General features: G+C 41.7%; 1 protein-coding gene across 2 annotated transcripts in view; it reads left to right on the top strand.

Moving 5' to 3' along the window:
• Positions 1–290: 290 nt before the first annotated feature.
• Positions 291–12,474, top strand: part of YES1 (YES proto-oncogene 1, Src family tyrosine kinase) — a 50,614-nt gene continuing 38,430 nt past the window's right edge. The window contains exon 1 of one of the 2 annotated variants that reach the window (XM_082045983.1): positions 291–462. The gene's annotated coding sequence lies outside the window, so the exon portion shown is untranslated. Of the gene's footprint in view, positions 463–11,329; positions 11,459–12,474 lie in introns of those variants that run through there. The other variant, XM_082045984.1, reaches the window with a different exon arrangement.

Below are 12,474 nucleotides of genomic sequence, written 5' to 3'. Positions count from 1 at the left end.
ACGACTCCGCTCTCCTCCACCATGTTGGCTCGGTGCGCAGCGGCGCGGATGAGGGGGCGGCTGCCGCCAGCCCGGCTCCACGGAGGCCGCCTGGCTCCTCCCCGTGGACTCCGACTCGGGCGCGGGGCTCCTGCCCCGGCCGGGAGGCGCGGCGAGCCTGGCCCGCGGCGCATGGGCCGGCCGCGGGGGCGGGAGGAAGCGCGCCGCGGAGGAGGGGCCGCGGTGCCCGCCGGAGAGCCCGGCCGTAGGGGCGGGGAATCTCCTCCTCCTCCCGCAGCGAGGCTCCGGCTCCCCGCACGCACCGGAGCGCCCGGCTCCCTCCTCCTGCTCCTCGTCCCTCCTCCCTTCCACTCCTCCCCCCCTTCCCTCCGCGGGTCGCCGCGGCTCCGGGAGGAGCGGGGGGGGCCCTGCTTCCTTCCCTCCCCCCCTCCTTCTCCCACCCTCCACGCCGAGAAGAAGCAGGTGAGGACCCGGCCTCGTCCCCGCTCCCGAGCCCCGCAGGAGAGGCGGCCGCGATGGCGGCGGCGCCCGCCGAGGCGCTAGGCCCCGGCCGCCCGCCCCCGGCCTCTCCCCGCTGGGCAGCTCCGCCGCCGCGCCCCGGGGAATGGGGAACGTCCCTCACTCCTGGCCCCTTCCTCTACAGAACTTTCTCAGCAACTTTCTTCTGGGCCCGAGCCCCCGCCCGCGGGGCCGAGGGGTCGGGCGGTGGCGGGCGGGAGCCGCGGCGTTGCGCGCCGCCCGGGGTTGGGCTGGCTGCGGGTACGGGTGGAGGGGAAATAAGTTTGTGAGGGGAGGCCGCTCGCCTCGCCGCCGGGCTCCGTCCGCGGACCCTTCCCGCCCGGCAGCCGCGGTCCCGGGGCGCTGCGGGGCGGTAGCTCGTTCCCCGGTGCTGGTGTTCACCGCTCGGGCTGGTGCTCGGCGTGAGCCGAGTCTCTGCTCGGCTCCCGGGCTCAGGCACCGCTCGGAGCCGGAGGATGTAAAAGGGCAAAATTCAGGAAATCGACTTGCGAGTCGCCCGTAGCTTGGCCTGCGCGGAATTATTTTCTTTTTTTTTTTTTTTTCTCCTTAGTGTTCTGGTTTATGTCCCTGCATCGAGTCGGCATGCGAGTGCTTTAAATTTCTGAGTCATTAATTTAAATGTTCAGTCATCACACTTCATTAAGCCTCCTCATCTTCCTTACAATTAAAAAGAAACGTATTGGTTCTACGCAGGGCCGCGTTCCTGCGGAGGCTGCGCCTAACTTTCTGCGCTGTGTGGACCTGCAGGTTCGCTGTGTGTAAAGTTGCTCACACGTCCCTCAGGCCAGGGGCCAGCGTGTCTTCTCCATTATACAGTATTACAAATATACGGGTTTATCGCACTAATTTCAGAATGATGTGCTCCAGATGACTGGTGTGCGTGTGGGTACGGGCCACTTTGCATTGGGAAAACTAGGTTATAAGTATTTATGAACCTCGTGGTTGTTAAGGTGTAGTCAGGCATACCTGCTGGATCTAACCCTAAGCAGAGGCTGGTCGTTAAAACATAGGTGTTGGATTTACTTAAACTGGCAGAATGATCCAAAACCTGTTTCAAGTTTGGAGCATGTTGCCAGGGAAGGCGTGTCTTTCTCTCAATAACTCGTGGACAGCTGAATGAAATTTCAGGCAAATTTTGCAAGCAAAACTGAGTGAGGGAAGCAAGATACAAAAGTTTACCTCAGGGTCTTTTTCTTTCATTTTTAGAAAGTAAGCCCTTGAAGAGAGATTTATCATAAAATTGCCTTGTCGGTTACACTTGCAGTATCTCTGTGAGTATGTAATACAGTTTTGCCATAACTGTGTGTTTCTTCCCGCTTCACAGATGTAAGAACTGTTATTTTCCAAATACCAAAACCTTGCACTTCCACTTGTGTTTCTGATGCATATCTGTAAATTTAGCTATAGGAGGTTCCTGCTGAACATGGGCATAGAGCTGAGACTGTGGGTGTGTTTTCCACAGCCGGAGTGGTGGGGGTAAGTTTGGGACAAGGCAGCATCTATGATGGGAACAGAAAGAGCAGTGCTGGCACTGTGCTGAATTTCAAAGAAAAACATCCAGCAACACGAGGTGTGTGAAAGGGTGACGATAGTTGGTAGCAGCAGTTGCCAGTAATTATTGCACAGGTTTCATTAGCTTTATTTCCTGAGGAGGTGCAGCTCAAATGCAACTGCAGTATATGTGTGCTGGCTGTCCCTGTAATAACTCTTCTGGCTTTTAGCTGATTTCAAACAAATTTGGCAGCAGAGGTCTCCCAGGTGACCAGTTTCTACAAAATTTCTGAAAGTAAGGGAGCCACATAAAAGAGAGCCCTTAACCTGCACACCAGAGTTTACATGAACGCTTATCCCAAGCTGGAAATTGATGCAAGAAATGGGGCCTCCCTGGTTTTGCTGCTCACAGAGCTACTGGTCAGGTTTTCAGTAACTTTTTAGTATCTGGACCCAAGTACCACTCTTTTGAAATCTGAACAGCTTCATTTGGATTGAGAGCAGTGAGCCCAAGGTAGCTTTAATCTGTATTTTGTATTATAAATATAGATTTCCAGGGGAATATTTATTGCCTAACAACAGTTCTTTGGCTATGAAACAAACAAACGAAATTGAAAGTGTATTTAAATTGCTACATTATTTGCCATCACTAAAAAAATACTTAATTTGGTGTGATGCATACTGTGTAAAAGAATTATTGACAAACTGCAGTTCACAATTTAGGTTTTTTATCAATATTTATGTAGCAGAGCAGAGAGCTACACTTCTGCACTAGAGGAATATTCTTTTTTTTGAGCTTTACATACTTCCTACAGCTCCTGAAGAATGAAATCGGCTCTCTGTTTGCTCCAATAAATGGTGACCGTCATGTGACAGTGATGTGAAAGTCTGCGGTGTGGCACATGTCACTTTATGTGGTCAAAGTTTACTTTATGAACAAAGTAGCTTCATGGTTTTAATTTCTATATGTGCTAAAAGCTGTATGTTTTCAATAGATAATTCCTTGTGTTCAAACCATTAGTGAAAAGAAATACGTTCTTTCATCCGTATTCCCTACTTGGATCCAATTGTTTTGCCTTGTACTTTGCTCGCAGTTTGAGGAAGCTACCTTGACGTTAATTTAAAAATTGGTGTCAGTATTAACACAAAGGCTACTTTAGGAATGCATCTTTGTTCTGCCGTGTTGCATCAAGCAGCCTTTTTCAGATAGGGCACCTTCCATGCATACACGCACAGCCTGTGCTTTCTCTGAAGCCCTCATGAAAGGTTTCAGGCTTCTAGTCCTGGGAGTTCTCTGCTAGTTGATGGAACAGATTGATTAGTGAGGGAGAAATGTAGTTTCTCAAACTACTGTAACAGAATGATTTAGTTTTTGTCCTGGAGGAACCACCGCCGAATACAAGTACATAGCTCATTTTTGGTATTTATTTCATTTTTGTTCTCCTTGAGAGTGCCAGTAAGATGCTGGTTCGTAGTGATGGATTTTATGATGTGGCAGCCACTTATTTTCTTTTTTTTTAACACAAACTGCTTTATGGTTGCCATATAGTAACTTCTTTTAATCACTATAGTCCCTGGCTGTATTCAAACCAATGACTTAGAGCTGTAGGGTTCCAAATTGTATTATCAATTGCCAGGTTTTGAAGGCAAACCTGGACAAATTCCCATGCGTATGCTGAATTTAGTAGGGAAAAAAGTCATATTGGGAAGATACTGTCAACTAAGTGTAGGGCGAGTTTAATTTCAGGTTTTAAGAGGTCATTCTTACTGCCATTTCTGCCTATTGGGGGGTTTATCCTTAACGGTGGCAATGTGTCAAAGCAGAAACTGGCACCAAAGGAAGTTACTGGAACAAGGAGGGATGCGCCCTTAGGTAAAGTTAACATGCGTGGCTGATTGCAGGAATAGAGATCAAGATAATAGTAGCATTAATGTTAGAAATTGAGTAAGTAAACGTTATTACTTATGCATGAGTTATGTTCCCTTTAGATTTAAACACGTTCTTCAAAGACGTAAGGGAGAACTGGAAATAGGATGGGAAATAACTCTTTCTGTTGTCACTTTGGGTAGGCACCAGGTTTCATGCCGTGTCCCAAAAGTCAGTGGATCAAGGTCGTGCTCAACTGAAATGAGCCCGGGAGCTGAGGGTCTCCTCGGGGGCAGTGCTAGCCCTGGCTTGTAGCCACACAGCCCAGCAGGACACTACTGCAGGGATTGTCCCTAAGAGGATCCAAGGCCCCATTGACTGTTGTGGCCAAGACTGGGGTTTTGTTTCGATTTTTCTTGATTGTAGTGTTGGGTAATGTTACAGGGTATGGTTGGAGAGTGCTGGGGAAGTAATGACCACTAAAACCTCAGACTGGCATTGTCTGTATTTCAGCTTCTTCAGATGTTGCACAGGGAATTAGGTAACTTTTTTTGCTAACCTGGCTGTATTTTAGCTTTGTGGTTTGGGAAGGCAAATGCTATTATAATAGAGTGATCTGAGACTCTAACAAGTATCTATATAGACTACATCTGTATCTTAGATGTTTATGTAAATTTTTTATTCTGATGGTGCTACTAAACTTCAGATCATTTGTCTTTCAAAGTGATACTTCAGGGGGATGAAAAACTTCTATGGCTTAAGATAGACGTTTCTGTGGCTTTCTTCATACCAGAAGCCTCGAGAAGTCTGGGAAAAATAAATGATTCTTTGGAAGTGTTGAGCCATCCTTTCAGATTTTTAGGATCAGCTAGACAAGGTTTACAAAATTGAAAAACTTAGTTTACTTCCATTGACAGTGAAGTTGAGTAAACACACCCAGGTAAGTGAATCTTTGCAGATCAGGGCCTTTAACTTTGTCTTGGGGGAACTTTCAAGAGCACTTTGTGGCATTGATGAGACATTTAAAGTCAGTTTTCATATTGTAAGACTTTGCTTCAGTGGGGTTAATTTCCTTTGTTTGCACATGCCCAGAGCACCTTCTAATCTTGAAAAACCGAGACAGTAATAGCATAAGTGCAGTCAGGTCTTGGGTACACTCACCAGAACTGATGGCCCTGTAGCAAAAGAAGGGTCAGAGTGGAGGATGGTTTTCACGTTCAGACCTGTTCAAACTGTTTGCCCGTAGTTGCGGCAGATTTTTTGGTGGTGCACATAAAGTTCAGCTTCAGGAAGAAAAAATACAGTATCTGGGCAAAAGGTTTTGAAATTTTCAACCACATTTAATGCCCTGATGATTGTAAGAAAAAGGCAGGACTTGTGTGAGGTATTTAAAGCGTAATTAAAGGGTACCATGAATCTCTTGCGTATTGCAGTTGTATGGCATTATAACTGTTCTGGCAGTCAGCCAGGAAAAGAAGACTTAAAACAAATTAATAGTGAACAATCCAATTTTAATAAGTTATTATGTATGGTTAGATAACAAAATTAATATTTATGCTTTAGGTGTAACAGAGGATAAACAGGTCTGAGTTGTTAGGTGTATCTTCTTGCTTTTCAATAACATTTTATTGGAAACTAAAACAGTGACTGACACTTGTAACCACAGGAGAATCCAAAAGAACCCCTCCGAAGTTGCTCTTCCTTTCCACGTTCTTCCTGTTTCTGGTTGTTTTTTAGCAGCTTAACTTGTTCAACACAAATATTCTATTTTGTCAGCAACAGTACCCCAAAGTCCAGAAGCTAAAAGGCTTTGCTAAGGATTGCACGGCCAAAGGCATTCTTGGTTCTTAGGCTCCCTTCCTGAGCATCCAGTGTCGCCTGGCATCTCAGACTGTGGGGACCAGTGGTGAACCTCTGATCTGACTTGAAGATATTTGGTCCAGGTGGACTTCTGGTCTGATTCATAAGGGCTGACCTTTCAGTAGGCGTAACTTAATGAACATATGCCTCAAACAGGAGAAGCGCTGTTAAGGCTTTGGTCAAAGCATGCACCACTGTAAAATTAATATAGAGTTAATGTATAGAAAATATTATGGTTTTCAATATATACATTTATCTGAAACTAGCATTCATTTGTCAAACTGTGGGAAAGAGAGCCTTAACAAAGAGCTGCAGCTGAGTAGGTAAATTTGAATATAAATACAAAAGTTCTGTATTACATTGTAAAGTGTTTAAAACAAATCAATCAGTTTAGTAGTACATCTTCCAAGTTTTTTGGGTTTTTTTCTCAGTTCTCTTCTATCTCTTTTCTTTGCCTTGATTCTGATGCTGTTTTTCTGAATGTCTGCAGTTTGAGATAAAAGCCATACCTTACTGATTTCCAAACCAAGGTCTTCAGAAGCATATTAACAGGTAAAATTTGTAGTGTTTCAGTTAAAAGTTTTACAATGTTAGTCTGTGAGAAACAGAGAATTAAGTGTGACATGTAAGTCTGAAATTTGTGTAAAATAGTCATCTCCAGACATCTTAAAAATTAAAAATCTACACCAAACCTAATAGCAAACTTCACATTTAAAAAATCTGTAAAGATGTGGCATTTATATTCATGTGAGGACTGAGCAGGGGTGAGATGAAATGGGAAGAAGGCTTAGGGTGATAAAAGCGAGTGTTTTGTGTCTCCTTTCCCATAAATTCTTGAGCTGAAAACAGAATGTACCAGTGGAATATTTTACTACTTCTGCTGTTTTTGTTGATACATAGTATTTAGTATTTGTGACTAGCTGTGATTCCAGTAGGTCAGTTGAAGTATTCCACGTTTCCTTAGACATGCAAACTTATATTGGTGCTATGATGAAGCTACAAACATGTAATAGTGCATCTTAGGCACTTGTGGGTAATTTCTCTTAACAGAAGATCTTGCAATACTGCAGTGACAAGTGAACCTGAAAATATGGATTTTTTTTCTTAATGCAAATTTATGCAAGGCTTAGAACGGCAAAAACCGTTCTCTGCTTTTTGTGATGACTAGTCCAGGTGAGTTGTGTATCATTCTTGTGAGAAAGCTGTCCTCTGCTGTAGGGAGATGGAAGACTTGTTGTTTTCTTGTTTGTTTTTTAAACCTGAATCTTAGCAGTGCTTCTCTTTGCATGTGTTCATTAAGTAAAGCCTACTGAGACAACAGCTGTCATGAATCAGATCAGAAGTCCATCTAGGCAGATATTTCTTTTTTTATTCTTCTCCCCCACACACACTCAATTCAGGAAAGATTCTTAATGTCTCAAGAGGTTTTAGAATATCTTGAAATGTAAGTTTGCTTCTTGCTTTCTGAGGTGTGCGATATTTGGGGTTTTTGCCAAAGTATATTGGTTTTGGTTTTTGGGTTTCCCCCCGCCATAAGTTCTAAGTAAAAGGTGCATTAATAAAATGACAAAGTCCTGAAAACAAAGAGAGGGAGGAGTTTGTTTAACTGATACCCATGTTAAATATTTGTTTAAAGGATTATTAAAGGTTATAACAGTATTGGCTAGACCAGCTCCTCTGTACCTAACTTAAAAACGTGCATTGGATAGAGAAGATTAGTATACTAGTCCCATTGTGGACAGCCGTGTTTAATTCTGTTTTCGTAGTAAAGTTAAACTCTCTATTCAGGAACACTTTACAGCATAGAGCAAAATACTGTTCCTCTGAAAACAATTACATATGAAGGAAAGAGAAGGGAAATCCAGGATAATTTCTGTTACTACTAGTCAGTGGGGGGAATTTTCTTGAGTAAAATTCCTTTTTTCAGCAGTCACACTTTTTTAAGCCTGAAAAGTAAGTATTGTGTTAATATTCTGTAGAGGGTGAAGTTATGTTTTTTGCGTGTGTGTTTTGTTTTGTTTTTCTTTTTTTTTTTTAGTTGTACAAAATTCTCAGTTGACTTGTATATGACTGTAGAGGCTAAGATGCAATAGTAATACAGATACTTTTTTTTTACTTTGAAGTACAGTTCTGTACTATATTTTAAGTACAGTTATACACTTAAAACACAATTCATAAATCATAGTAGTCAAGGTTATTTAAAGTGATAAGCTTTCGAAATAGCTGGCTGAATAATTATATATATTATGTAATTTGCTAAAGATATCAATCTGTTTCATTTTAGGAAATATATTTTAGCTTAAATGCTGTAGAAACCTGTAGAACTGATTGATTCAGGCTATTGTGATGTACATAAAATGAGGCTAAGTGATAGTTTTTAGATGAAAAATTATTTCCCTGGAAACATTTGATTTGTTCATACAAAATAGGTGTATTTAAATATTCTGGAATTAATTTCCATTGATTATTAAATCCATGGCTCTCTCTTCCTCCCCATCACCCTTCTTAGCTTAGGTCTGACATACCTTCAGAATAGTATCTAAATTTGGGTCATACATGGTAAAACCATAGCCAAGTTAATACAAAGTGACTGACATTAACAGCCAAGACACCTTGATTTTATATGGTTATTTTTAATGATTATTTTAACATAGTTTTAAACTTGTTCTTCTTCATTCTTTTCTCAAAGAAAGAGGTTGTTTTACTGGTCAGTAAAATACATTTGGTTTAACTATATATTGGTTTTGCAGGTCTGTTGTATTTTACTTTTGCTCTCACACAAATATTTATAAGTAAACATTGTTTACTGCATTGTATGTAGTATAGTATAGCCAGGCAACCAGGTAATTTAGGTGATGGAATAAAATCGTAATCAGGCTGACAGAGTAACCTGCCAAAACTTTTGAGCCAGTGGACTGATCACAGTGTAAGATGTTATTGAGGAAACCTTAACAGCGTTGTCAGAGAATTGAAAAGTTTGCAAGTGTTGTTGCTGCATGGAAACCATGCCATGAAACTGCTGCTTCTCTTAAAGTATTTCCTGGGCTTGAGGGATTGTGACTTTTTCCCCCTCAGTTCCTCTGAAACTGAAAAGATGAGGCAGATGCATTAGATAGTGCAGTTTTACAGTCAGAATATTTGAATGGGATTATATTACCTTTTTAAAAACATTTCCATGTAGAACAACTTTTCACATGGTTTAAACTGAAATGGAAATAGACTTTTTTTTCATTTTTTAATATCAAATCAATTGTATACTTTTTTTTTGCTAATTAGGAAGTGGAAAATCTGAACCTATATTTATTCACAAATATTTTAGCGCTGCTATTCTGTGATCTGATCCTTTTTCACACTGAAGTCAAGTGCAAAATTCCACTTGACTTCAGGGAGAGCGGAATTAGTTTTACACAAAAGGACCAAATTGTCTTCTGGGATAAGCGGAGGCAACTCTATTGAAGTAGACTTCATTAGAGTATAAAATGAAGACAAAGAAGTGTTGCCTGCCTTTACAAGCAATGAAATTGGAGCTGCTCGCTCAAATAGCTAGCTTAATTTAGCAGTTGAATCAAGGACTTTTTCCTTTTTCTAATTAGATTGTACAGTTATACTAATTCACTGCATTGAACAGTGAATAAGACATCACTTACTTTTGACTACAAATATTCTACATAAGCTAGAGTCTGTTTCTGAACTCTTTTGCCATGTGGCATAAAATTGGCACAAGAAAATTCGAACACTTTATAAACTGTTAGCAAATGTTTGAGCAGTTTATCCTTATGTTGCTGAAAGGGATCCATGTATCGTTTAACAGGCTTTATATGACAAGTTGTGTAGGATTTGGGGGTCTTGTTTGTAGTCTTGCTGAGGTGGGAAGAAGGTAATTCATTTACACCACAAGTTGGATTGGATGTCATCCCAAGTGTTTGTTGGTGGTATGTGGAATAATCCCACTGACTTCCACAGTAGACAGTGGCATCTTTTTTAATGCTTTACAGAATGGTATCTGTATTGTGTACACAAACAATTAAAAATAGTATTTGAAAAATGAACTCAAATACAGTGATAACTTATGTAGTGGTTTGCTGTGCTACTTGTAAAATGTACCCTTTATCACTACCAAGCTTTTGTTTCGGTGCTTCCGATACCTGTTGGGATAACGAATTAATTCAACAGTCTCTGTGATTATTTTGACCTGAGCACTGTGTGGCTTTCTTGTACTTTCCCTTTTAAGTTTTACTGAGGGAAGGGGAGCTGGAACATTGTAATCTCCTTAGAACAATTCGAGAATGAATCCTTGAATGCTGCTCTGCGTTTCTTTATTACATGTGAAATAAAATGCCCCCCCTGACAAGGATGCAGGTCCACAGAGCTCTTAGCTGTTTAGTGTACATATATCTGAAAAAAAAAAAAAATCCACAAATAGCTACTGCTGCAATATTTAGCTGGTGTTAAGGGGTTAAGTAGTAAACTGAAATTATCTGAAACACTTGAGGTGCTAAATTTACAAAACAAGACACAAGAATTTTTTAAGATTACTCAGTTAGGAAGTTTATTGAACCACCAGCATCTTCCCAGAAACATCCTGTACTTTTGTCGTTTTCAGCTAGCTTCATCTATTCACGGTCTCAACTGCCTTTTGGATTTTAGAAACTCTTGCTACAACTTCTTTGTGACTAAGGCACATTGTCGATTGGTCCCGTCTTCCCCATGCCAGCCAACTGTCCCCTTAATGCAGCAATTCACTTGGATGAATAGTGCTCATACTTTAAGGAGACAATTGCCTACCACAGAGAGTGCCAAGTTGATTTAACTTTGCACAAGTGTGAAAGAGTTTTTAAATGAATCCTGTCAATTAGTGTTGGCCCAGGGCTTCAGCTGCCTGAAAATTCTTATAATCTGATTGTATGTCCAAATTTGTTTAAAGTATTTTAGTCAACCACTTGGCTGCAGAGAGCGTTAATACCCTAGAAACTGTTGTCAGACGATCGTCCTTGGTCTGTCGGAACTACAGCAGACGTGTCCTGGCCAAATGTAAAACACGGCTTTTAAAATGGACTCTTTTTTTTGGCAGTACGTCACTAAACTGGTGAAAGAATGAGGGATTCGTGTTGTAATCTACTCTTCCAGTTCAGTTTAATGCCACAGAGTGTGTTTGAAGCACTTAGGTATATAACACAGTGTAAAACCACAACTGTAACCTGCCATTACTGTAAGACTTACAGAGTGGAGCTACCATTTAGCCAAACCAGCTGCTGGATTATCCAGTCCCTGGAAATGTTTAGAACTGGGCAGAGTTTAGGAAAACTGCATTTCTGCTTTGCTGACCAAAATTTTTTTATGTGCTCTTAGTTTTAGTGGAGGTTGAAAGGGTGTTTGCCTTCTAGGTACACCATCACTTGAATGCAGAGGGTTTGGTGTGGTGCAGTCTTTCTTCCCCAAGAAGTGTAAGCACAGGGTGTTTCTTAGCGTTGTTTTGGGTCTGATGTGTCTTCACTGCACTCCTGGAGGGAAGAGAGAAGGTGAAAAAAGTTAAGGAAAACACATGTGGAGAAGATGCTCTCTGAAATTCTTAATGTCTCTGTTTCAGGGAGGCCAGGAAATTTGAGAAAAGGAGCCTCTTCTGTCTGTCAAGAGCCTGACAAAATATGGGAATTATACTAGATGTGTGGAAAGGATGCTATTAACAAAATTCTAGTTTAAAGGAGAGAAAAATTCTTACAGGTATGATGGTTGGACGGTATGCCTGGTAAACTTGTATTTTCCGAAGAGCAGTGAGTATATTTGGGGGTGGGGAGGAGGGTGTTTTCCTTGCCTCTCTGAGATCATTAGGCAATTACAGCTGCAACAACATTGCTGCTAGTTCAGACACATTTGTGGAGAAAAAAGAAGCATTGTTATTTCAGTGCCTGGCTGGAATAAGTAGTTTGTTAAGCAGTGCCCTGAGATTGTTAGTTGTTTTAAGGACATCCCAATTAGTAGATATGCAACTATTAATGAGTTAGTGTGTTATATACATCAGAAAAAAAGTTGATGGAAAAAGACAAAGAGCAAGAGCTAGAATAACTCCCAAGTATGAAGGACTAGAAGTTATTTGGGACATAGCTGTTCATCAGCATAGCCTGGATTTTTGAAGGAGAAATCATGCTTAACCACCTTCTGTGATGAGATGACTGGCTGAGTGGATGAGAGCAGAGCAGTGAATATTGTTTATCTTGACCTTAGTAAGGCTTTCAGCACAGCCTCCCATAGCATCCTCATAGACAAACTGATGAAGTACATGCCAGGTCAGTGAACAGTGAGAGCACCTGGTAAATGGCTGAAGTGCTGGGCTGAAAGGGTTGTCATCAGTGGGACAAAGTCCAGCTGGAGGCCTGTTGCTAATGTTGTACACCAGGGCTGAAAACCAAGGCCAGTCCTGTTCAACACCTTTCTTACTGACCTGGGTTGGCACACAGAGATGCACCCTCAGCATGTTTGCAGAGGATACAAAACTGTGAGGAGTGGCTGATAGACCAGAGGGTTGTGCTGCCATCCAGAAGTACCTCAACAGACCGGAGGAGTTGTTTGATGGAAACCTGATGAAGCTCAGTAAAGGGAAATGCCAAGTCCTGCTCCTGGGGGAAGGAACATACTATATAGTATATGGTATATTACAACCAACTGGAAAGCAGCTTCAGAGAAAAGAACCTGAGGGTCCTGGTGGAAAAGATGTACATGAGGCAGCAATGTGTGACAAA

This window comes from Streptopelia decaocto, assembly GCF_964273445.1.
Source record: "Streptopelia decaocto genome assembly, chromosome: 2".
In the NCBI taxonomy this organism is placed as follows: Eukaryota; Metazoa; Chordata; class Aves; order Columbiformes; family Columbidae; genus Streptopelia; species Streptopelia decaocto.
The sequence above is the reverse complement of the archived record's forward strand: the minus strand, read 5'-3'. Positions and strand labels throughout refer to the sequence as shown.